This window comes from Oncorhynchus clarkii, chromosome 1 (genome assembly GCF_045791955.1).
Source record: "Oncorhynchus clarkii lewisi isolate Uvic-CL-2024 chromosome 1, UVic_Ocla_1.0, whole genome shotgun sequence".
Taxonomy (NCBI): Eukaryota; Metazoa; Chordata; class Actinopteri; order Salmoniformes; family Salmonidae; genus Oncorhynchus; species Oncorhynchus clarkii.
This window is the reverse complement of record NC_092147.1, coordinates 46,338,683-46,360,184: the sequence shown is the minus strand read 5'-3', so window position 1 is coordinate 46,360,184 and position 21,502 is coordinate 46,338,683.

Genomic DNA, 21,502 nt, shown 5'->3' with positions numbered 1-21,502 from the left:
TAAGAAAAGAAACCAACATAGAAGAAAATGGATTCCGTACCTGTAATTATTATCTCCTCAGTTCCAGAAGGTTACCTAACATTCTGCCCCATTGTTCCAGTAAACAAACACTTGATGTGATTATAATGGGCAGATTCCACCTCAGAGAGCTCATAATTGGTTTAAGTCCTAAATGGCACTCTATTCCCTTTTAAAGTGCACTACTTTTTAACAGGGCCCATAGGGCTGTGGTCAAAAGCAAGGCACTATATAGGGAATAGGGTGCCATTTGGGACAAAGCCTTGATGTTTTATTTATAGTCTGCCATTATGAGGTCTGTCTCCAGGCTGTGGGTGTTAAATGGACCCAATCTCCCCCAGCCATGCCGCCAGAGCTTTACAAACACATCAAATTAAAAGAGCTATCATTGACAGAGAGACAATAATAACCCACAGGAGAGGTCTTTAAGAGCCCATCGAGTAAAGTGGTGCAGAATAAGTGCAGTTGAAGCATGAAGCATGAGTGTTGCATTAAATTGTACCTGCAGCGGACTGGGGCCATCAATGTAAACAAAATTGGTTATGGATTTAATTATGAGATGATGAGAGGCCATTGGAAGCTATGAAGCTAAATCACTTTCAGCAATAGTGAATTCTCAGCAATTCAGGTGAGGGTGAAGATTCAGAAATGTTTTTCAAAATAAAACAATATTTGTAGGAGGCTTCGATAATGTCTTTTTTACATTTAAGCGGTAGAAAATGTCTGATCACATCATGTTATTTTACAGCTTATTATTTAGATGGCTGTAATTCAGCCAGTCTCAACTGGTGGGTCGCGACCCATATTGGGTCGCAGGAGATTTTGAATGGGTTGCGATTGTCTGAGTAAAACAAAAAATGAAACCTTTTCATTTATTTTTTATGAAAAATACTCCAGTCTGAACTTAAACAACTAAAACCTGGTAGAAAGTGTGTAGAAATGATAATTAACCTATATATATAGGCAGAGTCAAAAAGGGACAGAATGATAGGCAGGGTCAGGGCAGGCAGGAAGGTTGGAACAGGGAAGACTAGAAAACAAGGACATGAGAACTGGTAACACACGGAAAACACGCTGGGATGATTTGACGCGACAAGACAAACAGGAAACATGAGACAAAGGGCTGTGAGACAAAGGTTTAATCCTAGACACATGGAAAGTGGGATGAATACGGAGGGTACGGGGCAACAGAAGACAAACAGCAGAGGGGCTAAGGACTTCAGAGATGGGGAATGGACCAATAAAAAGGGGGGAAAGTTTGAGACTCTACCCTGAGGGGCAGATCATGGGTGGACAGCCATACCCTCTGATAGCGGGGAGCCGGAGGTGGTTTGTCCGCCGACAGCGGAGGACAAACATCTGGGCCGAGGGTATGCTGATCTCTTGGTCAGGGAAGAGCGGGGGCTGGTAACCCAAGGAACACTCGAAGGGCGAGAGTCCAGTGGCCGAGCAGGCAAAGGAGTTGCGAGCGTACTCCACCCACACAAGTTGCTGGCTCCAGGTGGTGGGATTGGCAGAGACGAGACAGCAAAGAGTAGTTTCAAGGTCCTGATTGGCTCGCTCCGATTGGCAATTAGACTGGGGATGAAACCCAGAGAACAGGCTGGCCGATGACCCAAGGATGGTGCAGAATGCCTTCCAGAACCTGGACGAGAACTGAGAACCCCGATCGGAGACCATGTTGACCGGAAGTCCATAGATCCGGAAGATGTGCTGCACCATAAGCTGGGCTGTCTCCTTGTTTGAGGGTAACTTGGGAAGGGGAATGAAATGTGCAGCTTTGGAAAACCTATCCACCACAGTAAGGATGGTGGTGTTGCCACCTGACAGAAGGAGACCAGTGACAAAGTCCAGGGATATATGAGACCAGGGGTGATGAGGAACCGGGAGTGGTTGAAGGAGGCCAGCCAGAGCTTGCCGCGGAGTCTTGTTCTATGCGCACACAGTGCAGGTGTTGACGAATGCAGAGACGTACGGAACCATGGTGGGCCACCAAAAACGTTGGCAGATGAAAGCCAGGGTTCTGGGATGACAGGTGAGTTTAGAGGAATGGGCTCATTCCAGGACCGGGGACGAATCTGGGACAAACATTCGATGGTCCGGCTGGGAATGCCACGTCTTGCGGACCCGGCTCTACCCCAGACCAGTGTAGCTGCTAGACAGGAGGTAGAGAGGATGGTCTCAGGGTCAAATGGTGTAGCAACGGAACTATACAGGCAGGAGCAGGCGTCAAGCTTCACATTCTTGGACCCAGGGCGGTAGGCGATGGTAAAATTGAGTGAATAACGAAACCCAACGAGCAGTATATATAGTGATCCTCCAGACTAAGGCAAACGGTGGATTGTTGATCCCACACCGCCATAGCCCAGACGAACGCCCTTCCAGACATCAGCGTTATAAGATACGCTATCTTCGACCGATCCGAAGGCAACTAAGAGGACTGTAGCTCAAAGATGAGGGAGCACTGAGAGAGAAACGCCCGGCAGGTTCCAGGATCTCCAGCATAGCGCTCCGGAGGAGGTAAGCGGGGTTCTCGGGAAGCCGGGGTAGGCTGGGAAGAAGCATCGCTAGTAGCGAGGTTTACTGAGCGCCCGGGAGGTTTCCGTTGTGGCTTGCTCCAGTGATGAGTTGAACATATGGTCACAGCGTTCCTCCAAGGTATGGAGCCCCTCCATAAGGTTCTGAAGTAGCTCCTCGTGTCTTCCAATGGTGGCTCCTTGCAGGGAGACAGCGTTGTGGAGCTGGTCTGAGTCTGCTGGGTCAGTCATGGCCAGTTCGTACTATCACGACTCAGGATATGACCCAGATACAGACACAGGAGGCGGATAGTTTGGCTCTCAGAATATTTATTAAAACATCAGGGCAGGCAGAAAGTTTGAAACCGGGAAGACTAGAAAACAAGAACTTGAGAACTGGTAACACAGGAAAAACGTGTTGTGATGACTTGTCGAGACAAGACGAACTGGCAACAGACAGACAGAAAACACAGGTATAAATACAAAGGGGATAATGGGGACAATAGGAGACACCTGGTGGGGGGTGGAGACTAGCACAATACAGTTGAAATAGATCATGGTGTGACATATATATAATTAGCGGCACTATTTAGTGGATTTGGCTGATTTTGTGGTCGCAAACCAGTGAGCTTATCATTCTTCATCAAGAATAGGTGCAAAATTGAATGATTTACGATGTTGTTCCCTTGTCATATAATTGGTACATTCACTATCAATATAGCATTAAAAATATTTTTTCCGATTGCATTTTGGCAACAACAAAAAACACGATGCGAATATTGGATTGCAACTGAGACAACCTGGTTCAATTTGGGTCTCGAGGCAAAACCAATTGAGAACCACTGCTGTAATTAGATTGTCACTGACCTCTTTTTTTTGCAAACGGTCATTTACTACTATAATCAGGTCTCAGCAGAAAACTTCCTTCACACTCCTTAAACTTCAGCTGCCCTCTAAATTGCTGTTGACACTGTGGAGAAATGTCTAATATCAATGCGTAATGGATTCTGATGACAAACTACATGGTTGAAAGACCATGTAATCTCCCCTTAATTAATTAAAGCACACAGGGCTTTCCAACCCCATCTACTCCTGGCCATGCCGAACCAGCTGCCACTAAATGGCTTCACTTGCACTGCTGTCAAGTGGAAAAGATTGAGCTCCTCATGCTCAGGAAGGTGCTTAGGCAGATGCTGGTGTGTGTGTGTGTGTGTGTGTGTGTGTGTGTGTGTGTGTGTGTGTGTGTGTGTGTGTGTGTGTGTGTGTGTGTGTGTGTGTGTGTGTGTGCGCGCGAGCGCGCTAACAACATGAGTCCTCAGAAACATCTGCACATTCAGTGAGTTAATTATCCGCACCAGTACCCCAGTCCATCAGCAATTTACTACGCACACAAACACACACCTTATATGCACACAGAGACACATTTGCAAGCGTGTGTATAGAAACAGTCTCTCTCTACAACACACATATATTACAGTACATAACATGCATAAAAAAACATTATACAAAATGAATAACAAAATCAAAAACAGAACTGGTGTTTCCTGTCATAACAATACCATTAGTTTTTAGTATTTCATATTCAACGACCATGCACCTTTGCTCAAGAACATTAGGCCTAATCTTAAACCGAATAGTCTTAATCTTATTTTTTATGACACAAATCCCAGCTCTGACTTTAACTCGTAATTAAATGAAAAATGACTGAGGCTTTACTCTGGTTTTGATAAGAGCCATCAGTTTGGAGTTGCTTTGGCTATTGATTTGATTAAGGAGCTTATTCATTGTTTTGCACTTGACTGCACACAGGGTAATCAGGCTGATTGGGATCTCACTCTGGCAGCAGAGCGGCTGCTTACCACATTTAACAACCAAACCACTCTGAGCTATGCGAGGAGGAGGCTGTCCAAATCAATTGGGCTATTTATTTTAAACTCAGAGCAGAAATCTTGATTTCCACACCCAAGAAATATGAGATTCCAGTATGTATGCCCGAAGAGAGTGACACAAAGACACCCAGCTGTGTTTAAATGTAGGTGAAAATTAAAGGGGACAAACAAAAAATCCATTGTATGGTTTCACATATATGGTCAATTAAAGAGTAAGTACTGTGAATGTCAAGAATCATCTACAAAGCATCTATAAACACAATACCACTATGTAGACCTATTTACTGTTTACAAACCCATTTTAAACGTCATGGAAAATGACAAATGACACTTGGGGGGAGTTTTGTGCCTCTTGAAGCAGACAAATGCAAACAATCCAAACACTTAGCCCCCTACATATATGAATGACGAAAATCTGGATGAAATTTGCACATATTTGCTCAGTTCTGTAGTAGCCTAAAGGTTGGGGCTGAAGATTGCCCTGGGCCAGGGCCAACACTAAGGAGATCACCTCGGTGGGTGACCGAGTGAAGAATAATGTGGGTATAATTCTCATTCGAGGAAAAGAGGATATCTAAAGCGTATATATCCTATATAATGTGGATATCATTCTCCTTTAAGAGTCCCCCCCCTGCCCTCCGAGACAGCTTTATGCACCTCTGTTATGAAAACAGCTATAGAGCTCACTGCTCAATCCTGCTCATGATTGACAATTATAGCTGTATAATTCTCCCCCCGGCCCGTCATCCCCTCATCTGCTCCTTCACTCTCTCGGCCGGTGACAGCCACCTCAGATAGCGGCAGATAAATATGTCATAAATCACAGCGGTCGGGGCTTTAAGGTTCTCCGGGGAGTAATCTCCCACGGCTTCCAGGGCTACTATTCATCATCAGATTGAGAGTCACTCACGGTCTCTTTACTGGCTCTGACAGAGGGACCGTGAAGAGGCACGGACTCGAAGCCAGAGCAAACAGCGGGAACAAAGCATACTCTGTCCGGTGCCAATAACCCAGCGTTAAAGATGAGATTGCCTTGGTTTGCTTTTCTCTCTATCTCTCCCTCTCTCTCCATCCTCGATTCCTTCTCTTTCCTCTCGGAGATAACTCGATTTGATGTCAACATTTCCCTTTTTTCCTCCCAGCATCCAAGCGAGTGTAGTGTCAGCTGTTGTTAGCCTCTTGAGTTATTAACACCCTTCAACGGACGCTTTTTCCGCCTTCAGTTTTGTTAGCGTCGGCTAGCTTGACAGTTGCAAAGTTAATTAGCTTGTCAAATGAGAATCCGGTGTTTAGCTGGACATGACGTTTAAGGTGTGTCGGAAGAGAAAACAAACAAATCAACTATTTAATTAGCAGAATGTGACAGCTTATTTTTTTTACCTTCCCTCTATATATCTCTCTCTCTCTCAAAATGAGCTGAGCCCACATGGTGTTTGTTTTGAGGCTATAATGAACTACAGTATACATCCAGGACCATTTCTTCTCTATCTGGAGGGAGTAACAGACCACATGGGATTCTGTCTTTACTTACTACTTATTAGTGCCAATAGAAATGAAATCACAGTTAGTTGCCTGTGGATGTAGGGCTTAAAACGATACACACATGAATCATTTATCTGTGTAATAGCCCTGTGACGCGCTCCCCTCCTTCTGTTACCAGAACTAAAATGCTTCAGTCGATTTGAAGCCAGATAATGATCAATGGAGTGTGAGTGTGCCCGTCCTGATTTATATTTACACTGTCTTCCCCAACGTAGTCAGTTTCTGTCCCTGTAGCGTTAATAATAACTGTGGTGGAGCCGGTGCACAGGCCTCCATATTACCTCATCAGCAGACAGGAGACAGCTGAGAAAAGGCTGCTTTCTGTAATTAGACTTGTGCTGTGACAGAAGCTGAGCACTGCGACCATATCATATTAACATCTAGGGTATGCTGAATTGGTTGTACAATATCTGTGTATAGTGTACATGGTCTCATATAGGCCTATAAGCCTAATCATTGTCTGATCGACCACTATCCACAAGCTTATGAACTGCATCATGGCAATGGATACCCATGATATTCCAACAGTTAATACTTTCTTTATACTCTTTTGATTCATTGAGTCACTATTTCACTTGATCAAAGGCAAATTTGTCTATACTGTACCTATACCTGTGTTGCGCCTTCGATATAGCCACCATGGGTATTATCTGATCCTGCTGGTCATGAACGTCTTTAAAACCCAGTAAGGTGGATGTCCACGCCCTGCGGAAATCGAATTAACATAATAAAGTCCTCATAAAAATCTGTCAGTTTAAGCTAGAGATATCTGTTTGCATTGGATGTGTCTCAATCCACAAAATCGTCTGAACGGTTTGGCCTAGAAACTATTATGACCATTCTATGGAAAGGGAACACAGTGGTGGTCTCATGAACACGATGGTGTTCTCTGTTTTGCTCTACTGTACAACCCCACAAGTGTCAAGGGACTCGTCTGAATGTCCCCCGGTACCAGTTGAAAATAATTTTGGAAGTACAGTTGAAGTCGGAAGTTTACATACACCTTAGCCAAATACATTTAAACTCAGTTTTTCACAATTCCTGACATTTAATCATAGTAAAAATCCCCTGTCTTCGGTCAGTTAGGATCACCACTTTATTTTAAGAATGTGAAATGTCAGAAAAATAGGAGAGAGAATTATTTATTTCAGCTTTTATTTCTTTTATCACATTCCCAGTGGGTCAGAAGTTTACATACACTCAATTATACACTCAATACTCAAGTAGTATTTACATTGTTTAACTTGGGTCAAACGTTTCGGGTAGCCTTCCACAAGCTTCCCACAATAAGTTGGGTGAATTTAGGCCCATTCCTCCTGACAGAGCTGGTGTAACTGAGTCAGGTTTGTAGGCCTCCTTGTTCTCTTACGCCGCTTTTTTCTTTTCCGTGTCCCGGGGATACGGCCTGGTCTAGGGTGAGCATTATGTCCTGTACCTCCGACTCGTTGAAGTAGAAATCTCCATCCAAATCGAAGGTAGTGATCACTGTTCTGATGTCCAGAAGCTCTTTTCTGTCATAGGAAATGATTGCGGAAAAATTATGTCCAAAAAAGTTACAATCGGTGTGAAAAACACACAAAATAGCAGAATATCAGCATGTTAAATGTGCAACCAGAGGGGAAAAAAACTCTAGACCACCTTTACTCCACACACAGAGACGCGTACAAGCTCTCCCTCCATTTGGCAAATCTGACCATAATTATATCCTCCTGATTCCTGCTTACAAGCAAATATTAAAGCAAGAAGCACCAGTGACTCGGTCAATAAAAAAGTGGTCAGATGAAGCAGATGCTAAGCTACGGGACTGTTTTGCTAGGACGGACTGAAATATGTTCCGAGATTCTTCCGATTGCATTGAGATACACCACATCAGTGACTGGCTTCATCAATAAGTGCATCAATGACGTCGACCCCACAGTGACAGTACGTACATACCCCAACCAGAAGCCATGGATTACAGGCAACATCTGCACCAAGCTAAAGGGTATGGCTAAGATCGAATCGTACTTCACAGGCTCCGACGCTCGTCAGATGTGGCTATTACAGACTACAAAGGGAAGCACAGCCGAGAGCTACCCAGTGACACGAGCCTACCAGACAAGCTAAATTACTTCTATGCTCACTTCGAGAAAAGTAACACTAAAACCTGCATGAGAGCATCAGCTGTTTTGGACGACTGTGGGATCTCGCTCTCCACAGCCGATGTAAGACCTTTAAACAGGTCAACATTCACAAGGCCGCAGGGCCAGACGGATTAACAGGACGTGTACTAAAAAGCATGCGCTGACATTTTCAACCTCTCCATGTCTGAGTCTGTAATACCAACATGTTTTAAGCAGACCACCATAGTCTCTGTGCCCAAGAACACTAAGGTAACCTGCCTAAATTACTTCCGACCCGTAGCCGTCACATCTGTAGCCATGAAGTGCTTTGAAAGGCTGGTCATGGCTCACATCAACACCATTATCCCAGAAACCCTAGACCAACTCCAATTTACATACCTCCCCACAGATGATGCAATCTATATTGCACTCCACGCTGCTCTTTCACACCTGGACAAAAGGAATACCTATGTGAGAATGCTATTCATTGACTACAGCTCAGCGTAGTGCTCTCAAAGTTCATCAATAAGCTAAGGACCCTGGGACTAAACCCCTCCCTCTGCAACTGGATGCTGGACTTCCTGACGGGCCGCCCCCAGGCGGTAAGGGTAGGTAACAACACATCCGCCACGCTGATCCTCAACACGGGGGCCCCTCAGGTGTGCATGCTCAGTCCCCTCCTGTACTCCCTGTTCACTCATGACTGCATTGCCAAGCACGACTCCAACACCATCATTAAGTTTGTAGATGACACCACAATGGTAGGCTTGATCACCGACAACGCTGAGACAACCTATAGGGAGGTCAGAGACCTGACCGTGTGGTGCAAGGACAACAACTTCTCCCTCAATGTGATCAAGACAAAGGAGATGATTGTGGTCTACAGGAAAAGGAGCCCTCATTCTCATCAATGGGGCCGTAGTGGAGCAGGTTGAACGCTTCAAGTTCCTTGGCGTCCACATCACCAACAAACTAACATGGTTCAAGCACACCAAGACAGTCGTGAAGAGGGCACGACTAAACCGATTCCACCTCAGGATACTGGAAAGATTTGGCATGGGTCCTTAGATCCTCAAAAGGTTCTACTGTTGCACCATCGAGAGCATCCTGACAGATTTAATCACTGCCTGGTATGGCAACTGCTCGGCTTCTGACCGCAAGGCACTACAGAAGGTAGAGGGTAGGGCCCCAGTACATCACTGGGGCCAAGCTTTCTGTCATCCAGGACCTCTATACCAGGCGATGTCAGAGGAAGGCCCTAAAACTTGTCAAAGACTCCAGCCCCCCTAGTCATAGACTGATCTCTCTGCTACCACACTGCAAGTGGTACCAGAATGCCAAGTCTAGGTCCAAGAGGCTTCTTAACAGCTTCTACTGTACCTCCAAGCCATAAGACTCCTGAACATCTAATCAAATGGCTACCCCAAACTATTTGTATTGCCCCCCTTTTACGCTGCTGCTACTCTCTGTTAGTATCTATGCATTGTCACTTTAATATCTCTACCTACATGTACATATTACCTCAATTACCTCAACTAACCGGTGCCCCCGCACATTGACTGTACCGGTACACCCTGTATTTAGCCTCGCTATTGTGATTTTACTGCTGCTCTTTAAATATTTGTTACTTTTATTTCTTACTTTTTTTTGGTATTTTTTCTTAAAACTGCGTTGTTGATTAAGGGCTTGTAAGTAAGCCTTTCACTGTAAGGTCTACTACACCTGTTGTATTTTGCACATGTGACAAAATAAAATGTAATTTGATTTGAATTGGTCAGGAGCCCATAAAACAGCTGCTATGCAATGTGAATTTGACTGAAATGTGATATTATGCCAGTGTTGAAGTTAGCAATGGGGGATTCGTTAAGTTGCATGACAAAGCATTAAACCTGCAATCCATATATTAACTTTCCGGGTCACCTTCGCTTCCAGTCTTGTTGACGATGAATGATCTTTCAATGACTTTAGGTAGTTGAACTATTTGCCATTTACTAGTGTACACCCTTCTTACTTTGAGCAGTTTGCACTCTTACCTTTATCAGCTTGCCCCATTCCAACACTCTTGAATCCCTCCCCCTTCCATCAATAAATCATTGGAGGAGATGCCTTACTTCGTCAGGCACCATTCATATCGCCTCTGCCAGGAAGTGATAACTGCTCCCATCTCTCGCCCAGCCATGGAGATTTATAGGGCTCCGATAAGCAACAAGCTAGCCATCATTCTCATCAGCCAAATGGAGCCGTGCTTCCTGGCTTTTATGCATTTATGCTTATTGTGTTTGTGTGTTTTAGCCCAGGAGGCATGGGGTCCTGCCAAAGAGGCCCGGAGACACAGTCTGTGTCATTACTTTCTATTAGATAAAGAAATAAATATGCCACAATGGGATTGGGCTGCGTTGAAGAGAAAGTGAAGGGAAATGCTGTCTTTCGAGAGCTCCTTCAGGACTGTTCACTCTGCTATGCTAGTCTGTTTCATGTTGGTTTGTTTTATGTGGGAGCTTCCATTGTTTTGTTTTTGTTTGTTTTCAATTTCCTCATTATTTTGTCTACTTTTTTTAATCATATCCGCTATGGTGGCTGTCCCCCCCCCCCCCCCCCCCCCCTCCCCAGCTGTGGTCACCTATGGTACATTTCTCCATCTTCACACAGCATTGAAAATGAAAGCACTTTAACTGTGCACACAGTGGTCACTGTTTTGTTCCGTTTCGGGCTGTGTCAGACATTACACAGAAGTAATCGTTGTAGTCGCATAATATCGTAAATATAACAACATTATCGCTGTTGGCTTTGATCACATACTGTTTGTGGCAATGTCTACTGTTTGTGGTCTGGTCACACATACTACAGTATATCAATCAGAGCTGTAAACCCCAGCTTATAGCAGCCATATTTAAAGCCTGCTGTGTTAATAGTCATTTGTTATCCCTCCACCCAGATGCCTATTGATATGAGTCCCCTGTGAGCCCTACTGGCCCTGTTAATGGAGTGGTGGCTAATGTCCCATGAAGGAACGTTATGGCACCACAGTGATCATCACAGCGTTATATACATTTAAACATATATGTTATGATGGGAGTCAAAACCCTTCCTCGTTCTCAATTATTATGATTTCATACAGCCGGAGTAATAAGTAATGCCCCCCCCCCTCTTCCTCTCTCTCTCTCGTTTTGATGAATTCGGCTGTGCATGATGTTGCTCATGCTGGCAGCTCAATGAGAAATGAGGTAGAGTCGCTCTGCGCTGGTTTAGCAGTAAATCTGAGTTATGTTCGATCAACTGTACGCAGTGAGGAAATGTGATATGAAGACCTTACTAATTATCATAATTTTATGCTGTGGTTGCACACCAGTTTCTGAATATTTGTTACCCTTAAAGCCCCACTCCTTAATTCAAGAATCAATGGGTATGTATAATTAACTTAAATGACCAAATAAGGGCTGTAAAAATCACTGAGTCGAGCTTTAACAATATGTCTTGTTGGAGCCATAGTATAATATAGTATTGGTTTAATGAGACATGGTTATATAGAGTCAAGGTCAGGGAGCTATGCCAAAGGCTGCATACCTTGCTAAGATTCTGATTTTAGATATGACAATGAGACTGATTGCAATGCATTTCCATACTATGTTTTTTCTCTCTATTATGTTACTCTTTCACCTCTGGCAAATTTCTGATTCATTTTTGCCAAACAATGAATAAATTGCCAGGCTGATTCGGTATCAGTACAACACGGCCCCACAAACAAAAGATGCTCTTTGAATGTGTTGATTTTCTGGTCCGAGGGAAGCTAATTAAAAACAAACAAATTCCCCCGATGTTATCTTATCAAAATGTGTTTCTGTGACTGTGAAAATGAGTTAAGACACTAACTAGAGTGTTGTTCTGATGAGGAGAAAAATTATTATTATCTTAATTGGAGCACCAATTATTAGAGCATGACTTACACCTACACTACTATACCACTGTTGAATATGTTTAGAGTTTTAAAAAATATATATAAATAGGTTTAATTCCTCATCACAGCAGAGACATAGATTTAAATATCTTAATCATTATGATATCGGTGACCAGCTGGTTACAAATATCATTGAAAACACAATAGTTACTTTCTACCGTTCTCAGACTCCTCACATTGTCTCAGTATGGCCTGATCTTCTCCACAAAACTGCCTAAAAGTTAGCTACATTTTTATCAAAAGAGTATTCTCTGATAAACATATGTTTTCCTCCAACAACAACTATTCATCAGATGCTAATTTTATTAGACAGGCTCTTCAAAAAGGAATCCAAATGAAAGGAACACATCATGCTTTTGATTCCTTTGTAAAGAAGCACATTTATCTGTCAGCATAATTTGAAGACAACAGAGCAGCGATTGATGATTAGGACATTGTTTTCTACTTCCCAAATGAGCCCCTATTCCCTTTTATGGTGCACTATTTTTGACCAGGGCCCCACAGGACTCTCTTCAAATGTAGTGCACTACAATGTGAATAGGGTGTCATTTTGGGACATACACTTTCTTTCCCTGCAGTGTGAGCATAATGGATGTTCAGAAACACCTTGTTGGTTCATTCTTTTCTTAAAACCACTAATGATGACAAGGTGCCCAGGTCACTGAACTTAAAAGCTCAGGATATCTCAAAGCCGGGCTTCATATGTTTGACATAATTCAGCACAGAATAGACTCGTTTAATAAATTCCCTCCAAATACATGTAGTTGATGCTGCCTGGTAATGGATGGTACAATCATCATGACAGTGTTACCCCTCGAATTTGACTGAGTGTAAAACTGGGTCTATTGCATGCCACAGGACTGTGTTAGCCCACTGAGCTAAACGCCTGGGTATTATCCTGGGGAGCTAATACAACTTTTCGGGTCTTAGGTAAGGTTGCTCATTACATAATTACCGATGTTAAAAAAATACCAGATTTAGCTATAGATAAAATGACAAAGCCTGAACAATGAGCGCTTTAAACAAAGCTTGACAAAGACAATAGAGACCGTATTGCATCTACAGTATAGCTAAGCCAACACAGCCAATGGGTCTCTGTGTTTTGCGTGACAAGTTTGATTGCATACCCCACATGTACTTCAGGCAACCTATAGAGACTGTACATTCTAAACAAGGGTTTGAAAGAGTCAGGATCTTTCATCACTACACTCCAGACATCAGACTAATAATCCCAGCTATCAGAATTAAACATATTTTCATCAAGCAATATAATGATAGGAAATGTAAAACTTTTTTTTTAATGAATTGAATCTGTTTGATCTCATCCTCCCTTTTAAAGTATGCATTCTTCTATTAATACAATCGACATTGTTTCATGTGGCATATCAAGAAAGATGCCACCAATTCAGCTTTTCTGAAAACAGGATAATAAAACTCTTGGGAATTTTTGGGGCAATTACAATCACATTTTTTGAGAGAACCAACCATAAATGACATTAGATATGCATTTTCTTGTGATCACATGGTGCGATCCTATCTATTATGTTTTGGCTCCCTTGAGAGAAAGTCTCAGTTTCAGTTAAGTAATCATCTGATTAAAGCTGTCAATTGAGATTTCAGACACAATACTGTGTCACACGCAGGCACGCACATACAGTACACGCGCGTGTGCGCACGTTTTACATGGTCTAAGTTCTTTCAACCTCTTAAAAACGCAACCTCGGGCCGTCATTGTAAAAGAGAACGAGTCTACATTAATTTACGCTTACATGTGCTTTCTTATTTATAGAATTTTACCCCTTACAAGATAACAACACCGTTGTCATTTCGTGTCCTATCCAACCTCGTATCAGTAACTAACAGACATTGATTTATCAGTAAAGTCACTTTGCACACAGGCTGCGGTGTCAGTGTACTACACAAGAATGGGTATTGTAACAAGATGGACATTTATGAACCATAACGGACATCTGCCTGATCAATATTGGTATTCGAGGGAGAACTCGGAACTCCAGTCTGAGGCCAATTAGAATGCCAGCCAGCTCAACATCTCTTCTTGTCAAGATGTGAAAATGCTGTTTCAGTTGAGATCAGTGTGGGTGGAATATTTGTATTCCTGTTATAGCTTTCCTCATTCAATCGCCCTGATTTCATTAGGGTGTGTGTTCCCATCTAGATGTTTGTGTTTATGTGCGACATCCAATTGCCAATCCCCCACCTCCTCCCACAGTAAATCCAGATAAACATTTTCTGATGCATCTGCAGCTACAACAATACTCAATTGGAGAGCAGTGGTTAAGGCACCAAGTTTGGGGTAAGGGAAGGGCAGGTATGGGCTTGTGCGATTTCAATCCCATAATGCTCCTACTGTACAACAAGCCTTTAGGATTTCAGATGTTTGTCTTGTCTTCAAGCTGTGTTGATCCTCTTAGTGAGATTAATCCTGACCACGAGGGCCAATCACCACCTCCATTGCCTGTTCCCTTCTGAGTGGAAGAGTTGTAATGCCAAGACAATTAAAGGAAGTCTGTATGCCCTGTCAGAACATACTCATTTACACGACAAATTCCTATTCTTTGTGAATAATTGTTTTGTCAGTCACATAATCTGTGCAATCAATAAGAATCACAACAACTGCACATGTTGAAAAGAGGTTCATAGTGTTTGCTTGATAATAAAACAATTGGGTCTCTAGACTTTTGAATTACTGAAGTCGTTTCCATATGGTACTGCAATTGCACCAAGGCTTTGTGTCCTGACTTATCCTGGACTAGATCTACAACTCCCTCTCAGACATGAAGACTCATAGTCCCATCAGAGCTTCACAGCCAGTTAACTCTCAGTAATGTCTCTCCACTGTGCTCACCAGACCACAGCACACCAGAGCAGGGCTGCTTCCCAAATTTCACCCTATTCCCTATTTAGTTTGTTACTTTTGACCAGGGCAAATAGTGCTCAAAAGTAGTGCACTATATAGGAAATAAGATGCTTATTTGGGATGAACCCCAGAAAAGATCGCTCTGCTCCAGGCTGCTCTCTATTCTCCACCACAGATTACCCAAGTGAAACGTTTAAGACATACACTATATATACAAAAGTATGTGGACACCCTTTCAAATGAGTGGATTCGGGGTATTTCAGCCACACCCTTTGCTGACAGGTGTATAAAATCGAGCACACAACCATGCTATCTCCATAGACAGATATTATCAGTAGAATGGCCTTACTGAAGGGCTCAATGACTTTCAACGTGGTAGCTTCATGGGATGTCGGTTTGTCAAATTTCTGCCTTGCTAGAGATGCCCCGGTCAACTGTAAGTGCTGTTATTGTGAAGTGGAAACATCTCGGAGCAACAACAGCTCAGAGGCGAAGTGGTAGGCCACACAAGTTCACAGAACGGGACCGCCGAGCGAAAACATTGTCTGTCCTAGGTTGCACTACTGAGTTCTAAACTGCCACTGGAAGCAACGTCAGCACAATAACTGTTCGTCGGAAGCTTCATGAAATGGGTTTCCATGGCCGAGCAGCCGCATACAAGCCTAAGATCACTATGTGCGATGCCAAGCATCTGCTGGAGTAGTGTAAAGCAGGCTGCCATTGGACTCTGGAGCAGTGGAAACGCGTTCTCTGGAGTGATGAATCACGCTTCACCATCTGGCAGTCCGGCAGGTGAATCTGGGTTTGGCAGATGCCAGGAGAACACTTTCTGCCCCAATGCAGAGGGCCAACTGTAAAGTTTGGTGGAGGAGGAATAATGGTCTGAGGCTGTTTTTCATGGTTCGGACTAGGCCTCTTAGTTCCAGTGAAGGGAAATCTTAACGTTACAGCATACAGTGCCGTTCTAGACGATTCTGTGCTTTCAACTTTGTGGCAACAGTTTGGTGAAGGCCCTTTCCTGTTTCAGCATGACAATGCTCCCGTGCACAAAGTGAGGTTGAGATTGGTGTGGAAGAACTTGACTGGCCTGCACAGAGCCCTGACCTCAACCCCATCGAGCACCTTTGGGATGAATTGGAACCCAGGCCTAGTCACCCAACATCAGTGCCCAACCTCACTAATGCTCTTGTGGCTGAATGGAAGCAAGTCCCCGCAGCAATGTTCCAACATCTAGTGGAAAGCCTTTCCCAGAAGAGTGGAGGCTGTTATAGCAGCAAATGGGGAACTAACTCCATATTAATGCCCATGATTTTGGAATGAACTGTTTGATGGTCATGTAGTGTACCATTAAAACAGCATTTAACAACCAGCCAATATATTGAGCCCTTACTGCAAAAAACGAAATGTATAACTGTTGACATTCTGAGTTATAGGTTACTTTAACTAAATTCTTAGTTTGCTCATCTTACTGTCTTTTGTTGTCTGGCCAAGTTGGGATAAGTAGCCAGTTCAACCATGCATAATGATAACAAAGTACACGAAGCAGCCCTGGCCTGATGATCTACTGTGTTGATAAATCTCACCATCCAATTACAAGATGTAATAATTTTTGCACTCAAGTTGGTAATGAGGTCTAATATCGGTCCATGTGGTAATTCCCCTCCGGATGCTAGGCTTGATCAGATGTTGAGAGCTTTGTGATTAGACTGGCACAAAATCATTATTTGCTGTTCAAATAGAAAATGAAGTTGGTGGGAAGTCAATTTGGTTACGGTCTGTGAAGCGTAGACAAGAAATGAATGATTTAATTACAGTTGTAAGCTCTTTGGATGAGACTTCAATTGAGCCGAGTGTTTCCCCAGCCTCAGATTTCTGTGAAATGCAGGCGGGCACGCCAAGCTCTTGACATCCGTTTAGGATGATAGGGATGCCTGATGCTTCTGATGAAGGAGAAATTGTTGTCTTGTGATAAAGTCACACATGATACTGAAAATAAGGTTAGATATTTATTCAATATTAGGGAATCCTGATTTTTTAAAAATTATTTCTATAAACAAGTGAAAAATCTTGAAATAAACATCTTCAGATCTTAGTGCTTAAAACAGTGAGTCTTGTATTTGCCATTAAAAGTGACTGATTATTGCTTTTACATGTACACTCCCTGCATATTTATTTGGACAGTGAAGCTGACTCCAGCATTTTGGATTTGAGATGAAATGGTTGATATGAGGCGACAGTTCAGATTGTCAACTTTTATTGTCGGTATTATCATACATCCATTTGACCATTTAGACATAAAAGCACTTTATGTATCTAGTCCCCCCATTTGAAGGTGTCATAAGTATTTGGACAAATTCACTTATAGTGTATTAAATGTAGTAACAATGTTGTATTTAGTCCCATATTCCTAGCACGTATTTACTACATCAAGCTCGTGACTCTACGCACTTGTTGGATGCATTTGCAGTTTGTTTTTTGTTGTGTTTCGCATTATGTTGTGTCCGAAAGACAAGAATGGTAAATAATACCATGATTACTGATAATCATGAATGAATCGTGAATAATGATGAGTGAGAAAGTTACAGAGGCATAAATATTATACCCTCACTCATTATTTTCACACAGGCCAAATTGAATGGGCTCATGTTTGACACCCCTGATTTAGACAGAGAGACAGTGGCTGCATCCCAAGTTGCACCTATGGGTCCTGGTCAAAAGTAGTTCACTATAGAGAATAGGGTGCCATTTGGGATGCGGATACAGTGTAACATATGAGGTAGCTCAGTCTGTGATCATGTGATGCAAATCACAGCATCGTATCGGCTGTGTTTCTGTATTTTGAAAGTTTTATATCTTGAAAACTTGATTACGGACATGCAAAACATTTTGGGACTATATAAACAGTGGACTAATGAAACAAGTACCAATATATAGTTTTTTGGGTGTAGTTTTCATTGAAGCAAATAACATGAATATTCCTGGTGTATGTACGTACAGATTAAAGACTTGTATGCCAATCATTCCAACAACAGAAACCAAGCAGTCATCCAGCTCTCGGAAAATAACATTTTACCAAGCATTAGCCAGATTGGGCAAGCTAAGTATAATGGGAGCCGTGATTGTTTTCCCATCATTGGGATAAACAGTCTCTTTTTTTCCTGTCACCTCTCATACATGTTAAAGCTGGCTGTGAGTTTGTGGGAGTCCAGTGTAGAGCTGACTGGCTATATTAGATCAAAACCATCCGTGTCAGAGCTAGCTTGGATCATTACAACATTTGGCTGCTCTGGGTGCAAACGGTGGAAAGACTGAAAACACTTGTTTTACCCTAAAACATTTGACAATACAGATAGCTACTGACAACAAGCACTTCACTGAAATTGTACACTATAGTATAGACTACAGATTTTTTAAATGCTAAGCTCAAGGCATCTTATGTTTAAAACACAGTGACAATGTTTTGAGGGGAGCTAAATGGATGGACATTTTATATCAATCCAAATTGACAAACATGAAGATGTATTTTGTTGATTATTTATCAGTTGTCGGGAGACCCCGATGTTGGACTTATCACATGTGAACAGTAATACGGTGACATACACTTTTGCATGATAAGTGTGAAAGGTTTTCACATTTTATCACAAAAAAGTGCAAACCTCCGCACCTTACAGTACCTTTCTCTCAGATAGAAGTACAGTAGATCTTACGTTTTTTTCTATCAACTACAAACAGTGTGATGGATGTAAAGCCAGCATATCAAAGTCTGCATTTCACCAATGACCTTTAAATGTCTGTCAGGTGAATTTTTTTAACCATGCCCAAATGGTCTCTCATAGCAACAATGAGATTCAAATGTAGGCTAAATGATAGTAGGGATACCCTAAGCAGGCATAACAACAGAACCGACTACCGTGGTTGCTTACACCACTATTAGCATAAAAAGCCTGCCACAGCTCCTAATAGTGAGGCCTTAACAGAAGCAGCTCTATTACAGCCTGGAGGCCTCTGCTTTTCTTTCTGGCCAAGATGCAGAGATTAGTGTGACATGGTGTGTTAGTTACACTAAATGCTATCTACTGTATATATCTGTGATGCTAAGGCCTTGATACATCTTTGGGACACAAGAGAAATTAATCTTTAAAAAAATAAAACGTGTTCAATTTCTCTCTCGCTCTCTGGCACATGTAAACGCACACATACACACACACACACGCTGTATTGTTTCGTTAGACAGAGTGATGCGGGTGTCCTCAATCTGAAGTGGCTTTGTGTTTCAGTTGTCGCCAGAGGGTTCTGTTCGTTTGGCTGTCCCCATAGAAGAGAACCCTTTTTGGTTCTACCTAGAACCCATTTGGGTTCCGTGTAGAACCCTCTGAAAGTTGTGTAGTGTAGGCCTGGCATTAGAATAATGTTCATGTTGGTTGAACAGACTATTTTGGTTCAGATCAGTAGCCGATTACAGTAAGAGAAACATAGTCAAGAAAGACTAAAAGGTAGACTCTGCATTATGACGTTGCCACAAGCAGCACCACCGATATTGTGAGTCAAGACTTTACTCTCACACAGTCATATGGAGTATCTGCGCATATGCACAGGTTCACTTCATACTGCCACAACAGTAGCTATGGGACCAAAATAGCTGAAAAGTTTAGCCTCTTAGTTGTTGTGGAAATGAACCCTCTTTGTGTTTACATTGTGCATTGTGCACCCAGAACCACTTCCTGTTAATTTTTACACTTCTGCCCACAAGAGCTTCAGGGTGAGTTCTAGAACAAGGGTACCTTTGAGGCACATGTGTAGTTATCCCTCCCTGGCATGCTGCCTGCTTCACCTGGAACAATATAACAGATACCTGTTTTTCTACAGTCAAAATATTTGTATTTATTTCTTTTTTTTTTACCTTTATTTAACTAGGCAAGTCAGTTAAGAACAAATTCTTATTTACAGTTACGGGGCTGGGATTAACAATAAAAAAATAGGACAAAACACACATCAAAACAAGACACCACAACACTACATAAAGAGAGGCCTAAGACAACACAGCATGGCAGTAACACATGACAACACAGCATGGTAGCAACACCACATGACAACAACATGGTAGCAACATGGCAGCAGCACAACATGGTAGCAGCGCAAAACATGGTACAAACATTATTGGGCACAGACAACAGCGCAAAGGCAAGAAGGTAGAGACAACAATACATAACGTGAAGCAGTCACAGCTGACAGTAAGAGTGTCCATGATTGAGTCTTTGAATGAAGAGACGGAGATGAAACTGTCAAGTTTTTGTGTTTTTTTGCAGCAAACTGAAAAGAGGAGCGACCCAGGGATGTGTGTGCTTCGGATAACTTTAACAGAATGTGACTGGCAGAACGGGTGTTGTATGTGGAGGATGAGCGCTGCAGTAGGTATCTCAGATATGGGGGATATGGGGGAGTGAGGCCTAAGAGTGTTTTATAAATAAGCATCAACCAGTGGGTATACAGAGATGACCAGTTTACTTTTTTATTTATTTATCCGTTATTTTACCACGTAAGTTGACTGAGAACACGTTCTCATTTGCAGCAACAACCTGGGGAATAGTTACAGGGGAGAGGAAGGGGATGAATAAGCCAATTGTAAACTGGGGATTATTAGGTGACTGTGATGGTTTCAGGGCCAGATTGGGGATTTAGCCAGGACACCGGGGTTAACACCCCTACTCTTACGATAAGTGCCATGGGATCTTTAATGACCTCAGAGAGTCAGGGCACCCGTTTAACGTCCCATCCGAAAGACGGCACCCTACACAGGGCAGTGTCTCCAATCACTGCTCTGGGGCATTGGGATATTTTTAAGACCAAAGGAAAGAGTGCCTCCTACTGGCCCTCCAACACCACTTCCAGCAGCATCTGGTCTCCCATCCAGGGACTGACCAGGACCAACCCTGCCTAGCTCCAGAAGCAAGCCAGCAGTGGTATGCAGGGTGGTATGCTGCTGGCTTTACAGAGAAGTATAGAGTGCAGTAATGTGTCCTATAAGGGGCATTGGTGGCAAATCTGATGGCTGAATGATAAAGAACATCTAGCACCTCGAGAGCACCCTTATACCTGCCGATCTATAAATTACGTCACTGTAATCTAGCATGGGTAGGATGGTCATCTGTATCAAGGTTAGTTTGGAAGCTGGGGTGAAAGAGGAGTGACTACGAAAGAGGAAATCAAGTCTAGATTTAACCTTATCCTGCAGCTTTGATATGTGCGGAGAGAAGGACAGTGTACCGTCTAGCCATACTCCCAAGTACTTGTATGAGGTGATTACCTCAAGCTCTAAACCCTCAGAGGTAGTGATCACACCCATAGGGAGAGGGGCATTCTTCTTACCAAACCACATGACCTTTGTTTTTGAGGTGTTCAGAACAAGGTTAAGGTTAGAGAAAGTTTGTTGGACACAAAACCCAGGGAGGGGCCATCTCAGTGTAAGACTGTATCATCTGCATATAAATGGATGAGAGAGCTTCCTGAGCTTTGTTGTTGATGTAAATTGAGAAGAACGTGGGGCCTAGGATCGAGCCTTGGGGTACTCCCTTGGTGACAGGCAGTAGTTGAGACAGCAGAAA